This window comes from Anolis carolinensis, chromosome 1, assembly GCF_035594765.1.
Source record: "Anolis carolinensis isolate JA03-04 chromosome 1, rAnoCar3.1.pri, whole genome shotgun sequence".
NCBI lineage: Eukaryota > Metazoa > Chordata > Lepidosauria > Squamata > Dactyloidae > Anolis > Anolis carolinensis.
Window position 1 is genome coordinate 253,445,359 of NC_085841.1, and position 12,600 is coordinate 253,457,958.

General features: G+C 39.1%; 1 long non-coding RNA gene across 2 annotated transcripts in view; it reads left to right on the forward strand.

Annotated features, from left to right (window-relative positions):
- The window catches only part of LOC103278713 (uncharacterized), a 110,606-nt gene that overhangs the window by 6,597 nt on the left and 91,409 nt on the right, over positions 1 to 12,600 (forward strand). The window contains exon 3 of one of the 2 annotated variants that reach the window (XR_506278.3): positions 3,884 to 7,220. The exons of the other annotated variant lie outside the window; for it this stretch is intronic. This is a non-coding gene — a long non-coding RNA (uncharacterized LOC103278713). Of the gene's footprint in view, positions 1 to 3,883; positions 7,221 to 12,600 lie in introns of those variants that run through there. 2 annotated transcript variants of the gene reach the window in all.

The following is a 12,600-nucleotide window of genomic DNA, read 5'->3' on the forward strand; positions in this document are numbered from 1 at the left end:
TGGTCACCCACAATTCCCTTTCTTCCAGGGTAACAATGATGCATCTTAGAGAATTTTCCTCTATAACATAAAGGTAAAGGTAAAGGTTTTCCCCTGACATTAAGTCTAGTTGTGTTTGACTCCGGGGGTTGGTGCTCATCTCAATTTCTAAGCTGAAGTCCCAGCGTTGTCTGTAGACATCTCTACATGGAGCCCTATTACCTTCCCTCCAGAGTGGTACCTTTTGATCTACTCACATTTGCATGTTTTCGAACTGCTAGGTTGGTAGAAGCTGGAGCTGACAGCGGGAGCTCACTCCGCTCCTGGGATTCGAACCGACAACCTTTTGGTTAGCAAGTTCAGCAGCTCAGCGGGGGCTCTCTCTATAACATATATTAGAGTAATATAAAGTGAGCTTGACTAGATTTTATGTTGAATGGATAAAGTGGAAGCTACTTCAGAATAGCACCCAGTTTTCTTTTAGGCTTAGGTAGCCAAGCATTAATTGAAGAGGGTAAGGGAAATGGGGAGGGAAAAGTTCTAGATAAACTTTTGTCCATTCTTTTCTGCACCCATCTGTGCTCAAACCAGAGATGACCTGTGCCTGTAACATTTGTTTACCCAAAATACTATTTTCGTCTCCTTTCACCTTGCTGAGAGCAATAAGGACTCATAGGATGCACTTCTGCTTGCTGGGACAGGAGTTGCACATGCATGAAAGTGCTGTGTGACAGATTTGCTGGCGAGCTGCCTGCATCCAGCAACTGAGGGATGCTCCCACGTTTCCGGACACTGGATCTGGAACTGCTCACATAGCACCCAACAAATGGTCACAGCTGATGTGATGCAGATGAGCATCCCAACTGGAAAACATCCTACAATACACTGAACTGGGAAATTCAAAATTCCCACTTATTGTCATGTATAAAAAGGTACCATTGTGTCAGAGTGTGTTTGCATTGAAGGCTTCACTTTCAGAGTACTGCTATGGAGTTGATGCCAGTGATTTTTAGATATCTGAGAGGCGGAAATAAGCCAAGGCTGAAATAAAACAATATTCTTAAAGCCAGCCAAATGTCTGGAATTTGGATGCAAGTCTACAAGATTTATATACCCAGCTTGCAATCCATGATACCATCATTTCACAGGATTGTGGCAGCTCTAAGGACACTAGTGATAAAAGTGGCAACCATTTCTGTTAATTTATTAGATAATGACATTTTAAGCTTAAAATAATGACCATAAACCTTCAAGGACTAGAGCCCACTTCATCAGAAGCATAAAGACCAAAGCAAGCTATAGTACATGAAAGCTTATGTCCCAATAATTTAGGCTTAAAAATACCACAAGATTTCTTTCCAACTTTTATACTGGCTGTACCTTTGGAAATAGCTAGCTATTGGGGTGGAAAGAACATCCAAATGAGAGAAAAAGTGAAAGTAATGTTTGTCAGGCATGGGCAAACTTCGGCTCTCCAGATGTTTTGTACTTCAACTCTTATAGTTCCTAAAAGCTGGTAGGCAGTTAAGAATTGTGGGAGTTGAAGTCCAAATCACTTGGAGCGCCCATGTTTGCCCATGCCTGGTCCAGGTCCACAACTTTGAATACTTCACTCTAAAATATAGAGATAAAACTGATCCAAAACTGCTTGAATTGCTTTGGATTAATTTTCATGTCAAAATGCTCATCCTTTTGGATTTTTTAGTCAATTGTTGGAAACATACTTTGTTTTTTTCCATTATGTTCTTTTCCAAGCAGTGTTCCTTCTCCTTCCTCTTTTTTTAAATCTCAATTCCAAACTTGGCCTACTTTGCTATTGTTACAATTTAGTCCCACTGGCTATAGATTGTGTGTCTTCAGGTGCAATCTACATGAACACAACCTTGAGGGTTGTGCTGGTGGTGAAACAGCTATGTGAGGGCTACATGATATATAGAGATAACTAAGATTGATGGTGGCCATAGCCACTTGAGGTAGTCTTAAACCATATTAATCATATTAACAGAAGTTTCAAGCTGCTCCAAAGTATTCCAAGAATCTGGAGCAAACTGTGATTTCCGACCATGTAAACAGAGATGGAACCAACTGTTTACATTACCATCACATGTTTCCAGGCTTGAGTGTGTGTGTGTGTGTGTGAGAGAGAGACAAGATGGGATAGCACTTATCATTGCCTCCTATTGTTATCATGGCGGTGACCTGGAGTGACATTGGCTGGGGTACAAGCGTGATTGGAGAAGGAGCAATTCTTTTCTCTCTCTCTCTCTCTCTCTCTCTCTCTCTCTCTCTCTCTCTCTCTCTCTCTCTCTCTCTCGCCTCTCCTGTGTCACTCTGGTGCCCTGGCCAACATCATTCCAGGCGATGAGTGATGACCACCAGCCATTTCACATCCAGTGATGATTACTGCTATAATGAAAACAGGAGGGGGAGAGTAAGGGTGGCCATCCAATGTTGCCAAATCAAGTTCAGTGCCATTGGATGGCTAGGATTTTTCCTGCCTCTATAATGACTTGAGGGCTGTCAGGAAGAACCATCCGACAGCTGATCTAGAGTTTGACACTCTGGATCAGTCCCAGGATATTATATCTGTGTAGAACTGCACCTGTGGCTTACAGTAACCCGAAGGTAACACTATCATGCCTGGGGTGGTGGTGTAGCAAGACTTGCTCAGAAGGAGCTTGCTATTGATTTACTTTAAGGCTGAGAGATTGCCCAAGGGGTTTTCAGTGGCTGTGCAGAGATTTGAACCCATCACACAAATGTGTACACCATGCCTGTTCTCATTGTATGGGATTTCATTCATTTTTGTGAATAATGTTGGAAGCTAAGGAAGGTCAGTCCTGGTTAGCACTTGGATGGAAGACTGTCAATGAATACCAGGTGCTGTAGGCTATATTTCAGAGGAAGGAATTGGCAGAGTCACCTCTGAGTATTCCTTGCTTCAGAAAAACATATGAAATGCATGTGGGTCGTCATAAGACCACCTAAAGGCATACATACATACAGTTCAGTAGATTTTTGCAGGACCTGAAAAGTGATAAATCTTAATCAAGAAAGCCACAACCATCCGTTTGTTCAGTCTGAGCAGGATTGTTGATAACAAGGTGCCATGGACACCTCTCATTCACAATCTGATAAAGTCAACTTGATAGAAATGAACAACTAAAATGCAGTGATCTAACGATCTATTTGTGTATCTGGTCTGACGGAAGAGTCTCAGATTTTGCTCCTGCTTTTTCCAGTTTTGTACTGAGTTAAAATTAACCTACCTGGGGAATGGGTAGAAAAGGTCTCTGGTTGTACTTGGAGCTGAGAGAAAATATTCTGGAATAAACAAAATCAAAACAAAAAGAACGGGAACAAAAGTTGGGATTTTCTGGCCTTTTTAATCAGTCTGCCCCTAATGACTGCTCATACTAAACTTTTGCACTTGAGAAAGGAACATGGCTTTAAAGATATAAATATAGGAAATGCATAGAGGCAAGCTGAGATTAATGATGAAGGATATCATATGGAAAGTGAGATTAGACACAGATGAGGCAGGAGTAAAGATAATAAATGGCAATGCCCAACAATGCAATTTAATCCCCAGATATGTAATGGAGGATAAAATGAGCTCATATGCCAACACATGTTGTACCATTGGAGAATCCCATGTGAATAAAGCCATATATTTACGCTCAGATCACACTGAAAGCAGCCATTCTAGAAATCTATTCTCTTTCATTCTGTTATCTTAATATTGCACATTATATATAAACATATATTGGAAAATGGGGAAAGACACAAACGTCATTTATCAATTAAATATTTTTTTAAAAAACTGGAGGTGTTGTCAAGAAAGAGTTGTGCAAGTGCAAAAGTTTTTCTTTTTAAAACCAATTTCAATGATGATTCCCAGCAGGTTGCTGTACTCGGCTGGTGTTCTCTGCAAATCATCTGGACAGCTGAGACCGTGAAATTGATCCAGACGGTGACCCTTGAGAAAAGCCCGGTGCCCTTAATGGCCATATGTGTAGACCACGTCAAATCCTGTCCTTCTTTTGCTACTGTGGAATGAGAAAAATGTCCCCGTCTGAAGGGGTAGGCATGAGATTTTCAGGTGTTCCTAAAACATACAAGCAAGGGGAGATGGTTTGACTTTAAACTGCTTCATCAAAGTTTTCCAAATGTTGATTTCATCGATTATTAGTGGTGTGTATAAATGAAAAGAGCAAAACAAAAACAAAAGTTCAAAATGTCCTTTACAAAAATCAAGACTGGATGATGAAGAATTCTGTTAGTGATCAGTAAACCCACCCCTTTCATTCTATCAGTCAGGTGTCTGAATAATAAAATGCAGGTGTCTTTTGGTGCTAATAGTAGGTCTTCCAGCAGGAAAGTGGGTGCAAAGTTAAACCACATGTACTACTTAAAAAAACAAGCGAGGTGTGATTTGGCAAGTCTTTTGTCTCCCCTGCCCCACAGTGTAAAGGGAAAGTGAATGCTTGGGCCATATTGTGTGGCTGTGTGATCCGCAGTTAACCCTTGGCCACATTGATTCCTTTGTAGAAATCTAATGGGGCAAAAGGTTAGGTGGAGCTCATTACTACAGACAGCTTTTAAATCACAGTGGTAATATGGCCATTCCACATGGCAATGTGTTCTTCCAATACCTCAGGTTCAATATAGAAGATGTGCTAGTAAGTTCATGCCTCCTCCTCCTCCATCACCACCATCATCACCACTCCCTATCATTTTTTTATACCCTGCCTTTACACCAAAATTGAGACCTAAGGCAACTTGAGACAAATCCTTTTTAAAATTGTCTTTATTTATTTAAGGTAACTGAACAAATAAACCCAGTGAAATTGATAGTATATTCCTGCATGGAAGGGAGTTAATCCTGATGTTCCTTGTGGTTGTTTCCAGCTCTATGACTCTATGAAAAAATAGAGATTTATTTTTAAAAAAACACATGCACATTAAAATACTCTTTTAGACCCCTAAAAGCACTCTGAAACAACCCCAGAATCCAGTTTTAAAACAGTGAACACTATGAAGAATGGCACTGTTTTAAGCCTGCCAGAAGCTTAAAAGAGATGGGGCTAGCCTAAACCTCTTGGGTAGGGAGTTCTACACATAAGGCACCACAACAGAGAAAACCCTGTTGTATTTATTTCATCTTAACTGTATGTGGTGTTGGGACATGCAAGAGCCCTTCTTCTGAAGATCTCAGATATCTGGCAGACTCATATGAGAGGAGGCAGTATTTCACATATTTTGGCCCCAGGTCATTTAGAGATTTGTGGGTCAAAACCAGCACATTAAATTGAGCTTGGAAGCAAACTGGAAGCACTTTCTTTATTCATTGCACTTTTTGTGAGGTTGCCTCTTTTCACAGATCATTTTCCATATGAGAAGTGGGTGCCTTTTAGTCATGTGCATTTGGGGCAAACCTTGATTCATTTTGTGTCCCGGCTTTCGGTGAGAGCTCCGATCTGTTTTGTTTGCGCCTCCCAAAATCGAGAAGGCAGATATTTGTTCTTTTGTCTTCAGTGCGGAAAGATCCATTTTCTTTCAGCCCATTATGGGGGGCCCATTATGGCACTTTATGGCACTTTGGGCCTATGCCTATGCGCTAGGGCCTCGCAGGGTCTGCTGCAGACTCTGCAGCCGAGCGTAGTGTAAGGACGCTCAGGCGTATAGGCCTAAAGATTGCACCCATAGGCCCAAAGCACCCAGGCCTACAGGTTTATGGAAATGCTGTAGTTTTACTCCAATTAAAATCAGAATTTTTAAATATCCAGTAGGGTTTATATTAACCATTTGTGTGTCCTGTAAAATAAAATAATATATAGTATCAAAATAAAATAGGCATTACATACAATAAACTTATGAGTCAAGGCTGGTACAAAAGTAGGTGAATCCTCAGTTGTATCAGTTCAATTAAAGGGAGCAATTTGAATCAAATATGTCAGCAATTAAGTAGGTTGTAAAATTGGGAGACTCGGTTTTATAAAAGGATCTGAAACTGTGAATTTGCTCTTCACTTTACAAATGTGTAGAAACATGGCATGTCACAATCAAGAGATAAACCTGAGGATTTCAAAACGTGCAGTAGTTACTGCTCCTCAGACTAGAAAAGTTTAGAAAGATTTACAAAACAATTTCCATTTGAAAAAAGTTCAAAACTACAAGTCAGTCCACTCAAACTTTGCCCAATTTCACCTCCACCCCCCTAAAGGGAGCAAAAGTTTTACAGATGATGTTCACTTGACTCATATGAAGAATGTCCACCAAGACTTAACAATCAAAAAAAGATTAAACAAGAACGGTGTTCCTAGATTGCTACTCAAGGAAATCACTGATATCTAAAAAGATCAATGCTGGTTGTCTGAAGCTCATTCAGAAAACCCCCAAGACTCCTGGAATAATAGTCTCTGAACAGATGAAGTAAATGTTGCTTTTTTTTCAAAATGGAAAAAGTAATGTCTAGTAAAAAAAGAAGAAGCTACTGCTCTTTTAATTTTAAATCCATAATTTCAAATTAAATGATTCAAAAGATAATGAAAACAGAATGCGAGAGGTTGAAGAAGATGGGGAAAGATGGAACTGGATCAAGAATTATATTATGAATAAGTCCAGAGATCAGGCCATAAGAAATAGGATACAAATGTTATATAGTATCTAAATCTATAAGGATTTTCTCAAAAAGGATTAATATGTAAAAGAAAATAATTCTCGTGATGGTGGTAATTGTAAATGTCGTGTATGTGTATGCCCTAAAATAAATAAATAAATAATTGTTTTTAAAAAAAGAAAAGCTACATCTGAAACATTAAACATGAATGGAAATGCAATCATTTCAGTTCACTTTGGTGTTTCAGATCCTGGATGGCTTGTTATCATCAACAAATCAATGAATTTTGCATTGTACCAGAAGATTCCAGCAGATAAAGTTATCTGAAGCTGAAAGAAAGTATACTAAGCCCTAAACATACAGATCTACCATAAAATTGCTTTGTCAGAAGACATTCTTGATATTTGAATTGCATACTCAAAATCCAGAGCTCACTCCATCAAAATCTTCAAATAGGACCTAACAGCTTTGTAAGGAAGAAAGGACCCAAATACCATAAAACTAATTGAGAGACTGGCCATCATTTAATATTATTTGCTCAAATGGATGTTATTGTATCATATATTTTTCTCCATATAGATATTAACTGTAAGTTTACATATGTAAAAAAATAAACATTGATAATGCATCATGTCTAATCAGGTTATTTGTTGTTCTTTATTCAGATTTGTCAAACAACATTTTAAGCTGAAGATATAATTATCTGAAGTTCACAACCTTTTTTGCCTGAATATCTGAATATCAATCTCACAACTTTAAAACGAGTAAAAGTAGTCAAGTACACAATCGCAGATAAGACAATTCATGCAGCAATATATACATATTCCATATATTCCACAAAAAATAGCAACAGCAAACTTATTTTTAAGAGAAATCTTAGTAAGCAAAAAACAGGTTGCTTAGCCAGCAAAACTATAGAAGTTTCACCAGCCTTAATTAATTGCATCAGCATGTGAATACCATAACCAATAGATGTACCCTTGCCCTAGGTGGTTTATACCCTCAGGTTGGAAGGGAAATAGAATACCACCCAAGTAGATGATCTCAGAGAACAGGGAGGAAATTTCCATTCTAAGAGAAGCGCCCTTTCAGGTCTAGCTGACTATTTAATGGAGGGATGAGACTTGTGCAGCCCAAGGTGGCATGTTCCCTCAAAGCCTCCAGAAGCAGTAATTCTCTTCTCAAGCAAGATGTGCCTCTTTTACATTTGGTTCCAGCAGAAAATCTAGTTTTCAGAGTCACCGACTGGTCCACCTAGAGAGGCTGATGTTGCCCCAAGGAGGACCTGAAGCTGCCCTAAATCCTCGTGGATTTTCCAAACCTCATATAATGTTTTTGAGTGATCAGTCAGCATCCCTTTGAACCAGTCCAAGAAACTAGCAGAGAATTAGTGCAGTCAAGTCACAAAATTATATATCAATTGCTTCTGTTAGAAGCTGGAGCACCCAGCTTTTTTTTGCTAAAGCAAGGGTGGGCAGCTGTCCCAAGCCATACATAACACTGGCCCTAGGAAGGTACTAGACATGGGCCCAACATTTCTCTTATCTGTTTGATTCGTGTTTCCGTTTTGCACCATTTATTCGGATGGCATGGAATGGAAAGGCCCCTCCTGAAATAAAAATCGTACAAAAGGTAGGCGGGAGCGGGTCCCGGTTTTCTCATCCTTATATGCCTGGACTCTATTATATTTACCCTCCAGTTACAGGCACATCAAATAATTATGAAATAAACTGCTTGCTTGACCTGCTGAAATACAGAATTTGGATAGGTTTATTTTTTTCCCACAAGTCTTGTCCTTCCCTCTCAAATCTGAACATGCCCACTTTTTCCAGTGACTGGTTTATGATGTTGATTGATGCATTTTATGATGTTTTGACTTTTTCAGTTTTAATTGTTTTAAGTATATTGTTTATTTGTTACACGTTTTTAATTTTGTAACTATGAATTCTCCTACCGCACAACCGCTGAGGATGCCTGCTACAGATGTGGGCAAAACGTCAGGAGAGAATACTTTTGGAACATGGCCATACAGCCCAGAAAACACACAACAACCCTTTGAATTCACTGTTTATGCTCGGTTTGGTCCTCACGTAAGCCTCCCTGAGTCCCTTCGGGGAGATGGAGGCGGGTTATAATAAGAATAAAATTATTATTATTATTATTATTATTATTATTATTATTATTATTATTATCATCATCATCATCATCATTATTATTATTATTATTATTTTATTATGACACAGCAAACAAGATAGATATGCTGGATTTCATATCACAAAATCACAAGTCGAACACTTCCCAAGTGTCTAGGACTGTGTGATGTATTTTCGGATGATGCGCACAGATCCCAGTAGAGTGGCCTTTTGCAGTTGGCAGATTGTGATTTTGTCAATGTCTATTGTTTCCAAATGCTGGCTGAGATCTTTTGGCATGGCACCCAATGTGCCGATCACCACCGGGACCACCTGCACTGGTTTCTGCCATAGTCTGAAGTTCAATCTTGAGGTCCTGATAGTGGCTGAGTTTTTCCTGTTGTTTTTTGTCAATGCGACTGTCACCTGGGATGGCAACATCAATGATCCAAACCTTTTTCTTTTCCACAACTGTGATGTCTGGTGTGTTGTGTTCCAGAACTTTGTCAGTCTGGATTCGGAAGTCCCACAGTATCTTTGCGTGCTCAATTATTATTATTATTATTATTATTATTATTATTATTATTATTATTATTATTATTATTGCCTTGCGTTTTTGCACATGCCTGCCTTCCCTGTAATTTCTTAATAACCCCACCATTTAGCCTTGATGTTTGCTGATGTATTTTATGAATGTTACCTTACTGGTATTGTTTTAATTATATATGCTGTCGTCTTAATGTTTTATCTGCTGAGTGGGCTTGGTCCCCATGTGAACTGCTCTGAGTCCCCTCAGGGAGATGGAAGCGGGTAATAAATAAATTATTATTATTATTATTATTATTATTATTATTATTATTATTATTATTTACAAATATTCTGGCTGGAGGATTCTGGCAGTCATGGTCTAGAAAAGTAACTTTTCCCCAACTCTGTTTAAACTCACATTCACCTATGTGTCTGTATCTGTGTTTGATGAAAGCCAGAAAAATATTAGTATATCATCAGGTTAAAAATATGTTTGGCATACTCTCAAGATTTCAACATGCAAATAGCTACTAAAAAGTAAATACATTGTTACCTTTATGCCACAGAGGCAGAAAAATCACCATCTGAAAGCACCAGAGCAGTCTTAAGGTTGTAAAGCTATTCCCATTTGCCTAAATCCAATGTGTTTTTCTGTTGAGTGCCCCTGGTGGTGCAGGACCCCCTGGTGGCGCAGTGGATTAAACCGCTGCTGAACTTGCTGACCAAAAGGTTGGCGGTTTGAATCCGGGGAGCGGGATGAGTTCTCACTGTTAGGTCCAGCTTCTGCCAACCTAGCAGTTCGAAAACATGCAAATGTGAGTAGATCAATAGGTACTGCTCCAGTGGGAAGGTAACAGCGCTCCATGTAGTCATGCCGGCCATATGACCTTGGAGGTGTCTTCGGTCCAACGCCGGCTCTTCGGCTCAAAAATGGAGATGAGCACCAACCTCCAGAGTCGGACACAACTTAATGTCAGGGGAAACCTTTACCTTTACCTATATGCATGCAATACCCAGTTGATACAGATCTGCCAAGGAGGGGTGTTATCTTTAGTTGATTGATCATGAGGAAATGTACCTGAAGAATTCGAGGAATAGATTTCTTGGTGCACTGCATTCAGAGTGCTACCTCTACTTTTTTCAACCGAAATGGCCCTGATGGATTCAACTGAAGAACATAAATGTTACAGTTTACTTAAAAACATCTCTCTCAACCCAATCTGTCTATGAAAAACCTTTCCAGAAAAGACTTTTTGAATGTTCTTTCTTCTTATGTTGACTCTTTGTCTCTAAATCAGACTCTGGTTAGCCTTTCAAACATGCAACTTCTTCAAAGAGAAGTTAGAAATTCCTGTAAAGTAAGACTCCTACCTATCTCAGTAACATGCCAAAGCAAAGTTGTGATAATAGACATGTTGTAGTTAGGTAGCTCAGTTATTAGAAGCTCAGAACCAGGAAATCATACTTTTTAAAATGTTGCTTTTGCACAGAGATCATATTACTTTATCTCTCTCTCTTTCTCCCTCTCTCTCTCTCTCTTGCTCCCAAATGCCAACAATTGTGAAAGAAAGTTCCCCGAGGTTCTGTAATAATTTAAACCATAAATTCATTTGTCATAAACTTATGTAGTACAACGTTTCTTAGAAACAATATTAAATTGTGATTCATTGTTTTGAAAAGCAAGCAAATGTATGTATAACTACCTAAAATGAAGCAGTTTTGGCAAATTAGGGACAAATGTTACATGTCCTTACAGTGGTTAAATAATCAATCTTGGTAGAATTTACCATAGTACAAAAGAATTATAATGCCGTGAGCCAGATTTTTTCCTCACATATGCTAGTGTTTCAGTTCTCACACACCATGAGTTTATTATTGAAACCGATACAGCAGACATTACGTAATTAAAGGGAGACAAATGGCACTCAGGTCAGATTTGTCTGGGGGTGTGTCTTCTCTCTTCCTTCCCATAGTAAGGATCCAGATTGAATTTATCTCTGGACAGCAGCAATCTCAGAGTCTAGCAGTAAAATCTCAGGGGAGGATAACAGGAGAGGACGTCTATGGAGAGAGAAGGGCTTGTTGACTTAGATATGTTTGTTGTAGGAATTGGTTCAGATGTGTCAATGATTTTAATATTCTGAGCTGGGCTGATTCTACCATTAGGCAATGAACTGAGTGAAGTTCCCATCTTAGAATACAGGGTTTGGACATCCACAAGGAAAAGATGAAGAATAGCTGATACAGAGGAATATTTCACATTCTCAAGTGGAGTTGTACTAAGGACCTCTTCACACGGGCCCAAATTGTTGACGGTAATGGGTTTTTCTACTTTAGCCATGGAGCCCGCTGGCTCCCATCACATCCCGGAAAAGTACTTCCCGGGTGGCTCTATGGCTGAACTGATGGAAAAATCCTGCTGCTGTTAAAAAATTGCCAGCAGCGCACAATGAGAAGCTCCTTGTCTTTCCATAAGGCAGTGGTTGTCAACCTGGGGTCTCCAAATGTTTTTGGCCTACAACTCCCAGAAATCCCAGCTAGTTTACCAGATTAAAGCCAGTTTAAAGAGGCTTCCCCCCTATCTCATCACAAGGATGATGTGGTGGGACAGCAACATTACTATTATTATTAATTATGAGGATAATAATAATAATTTATATCAGAAAACAATTTCTTACCGTATTTATCTCCAGAGGAAAACGTCCTTGTTAAAGCCCGTGCATCTTAATTGCCTGTTTAAATGCAATACACCTGCATATATTTTTATTATTTTGTTATACCATGAACCATTGAAAATACCTCCCTCCAGTTTATTATGAGAGTTGCAGCTAAACTCGATGGGAAAAGAAAAAGAGTAACCCTGACTCCAATAGCAATTCTGATACCCTGTTTCCCCGAAAATAAGACCTACCCTAAAAATAAGACCTATCATGATTTTTCAGCATTTCTGAGGATGCTTGAAATATAAGCCCTATTTCAAAAATAAGCCCTAGATGTAGTTCATTTAAAAGTCAATTTAGAAAAATAAGACTGCCCCTGAAAACAAGCACTAATGCATCTTTTGGAGCAAAAATTAATGTAAGACCCTGACTTATTGTGGGGGAAACAGGGTATATGATACCTATTTCCCGTATAATATCATAAGAGTTGGAAGAGACCGCAAAGGTCATCCAGTCTAACCCCATTCTGTCATGCAGCAACACACCATAAAAGCACTCCCAACAGATGGCCATCCAGCATCTGTTTAAAACTTATAGAGAAGGAAGCTCCGCTACACCCCTTCCCTGAATTTCCTTCTATTTTTTTTTTTTTTTGCAAAGAGTAGATCCAGCAGCTCTT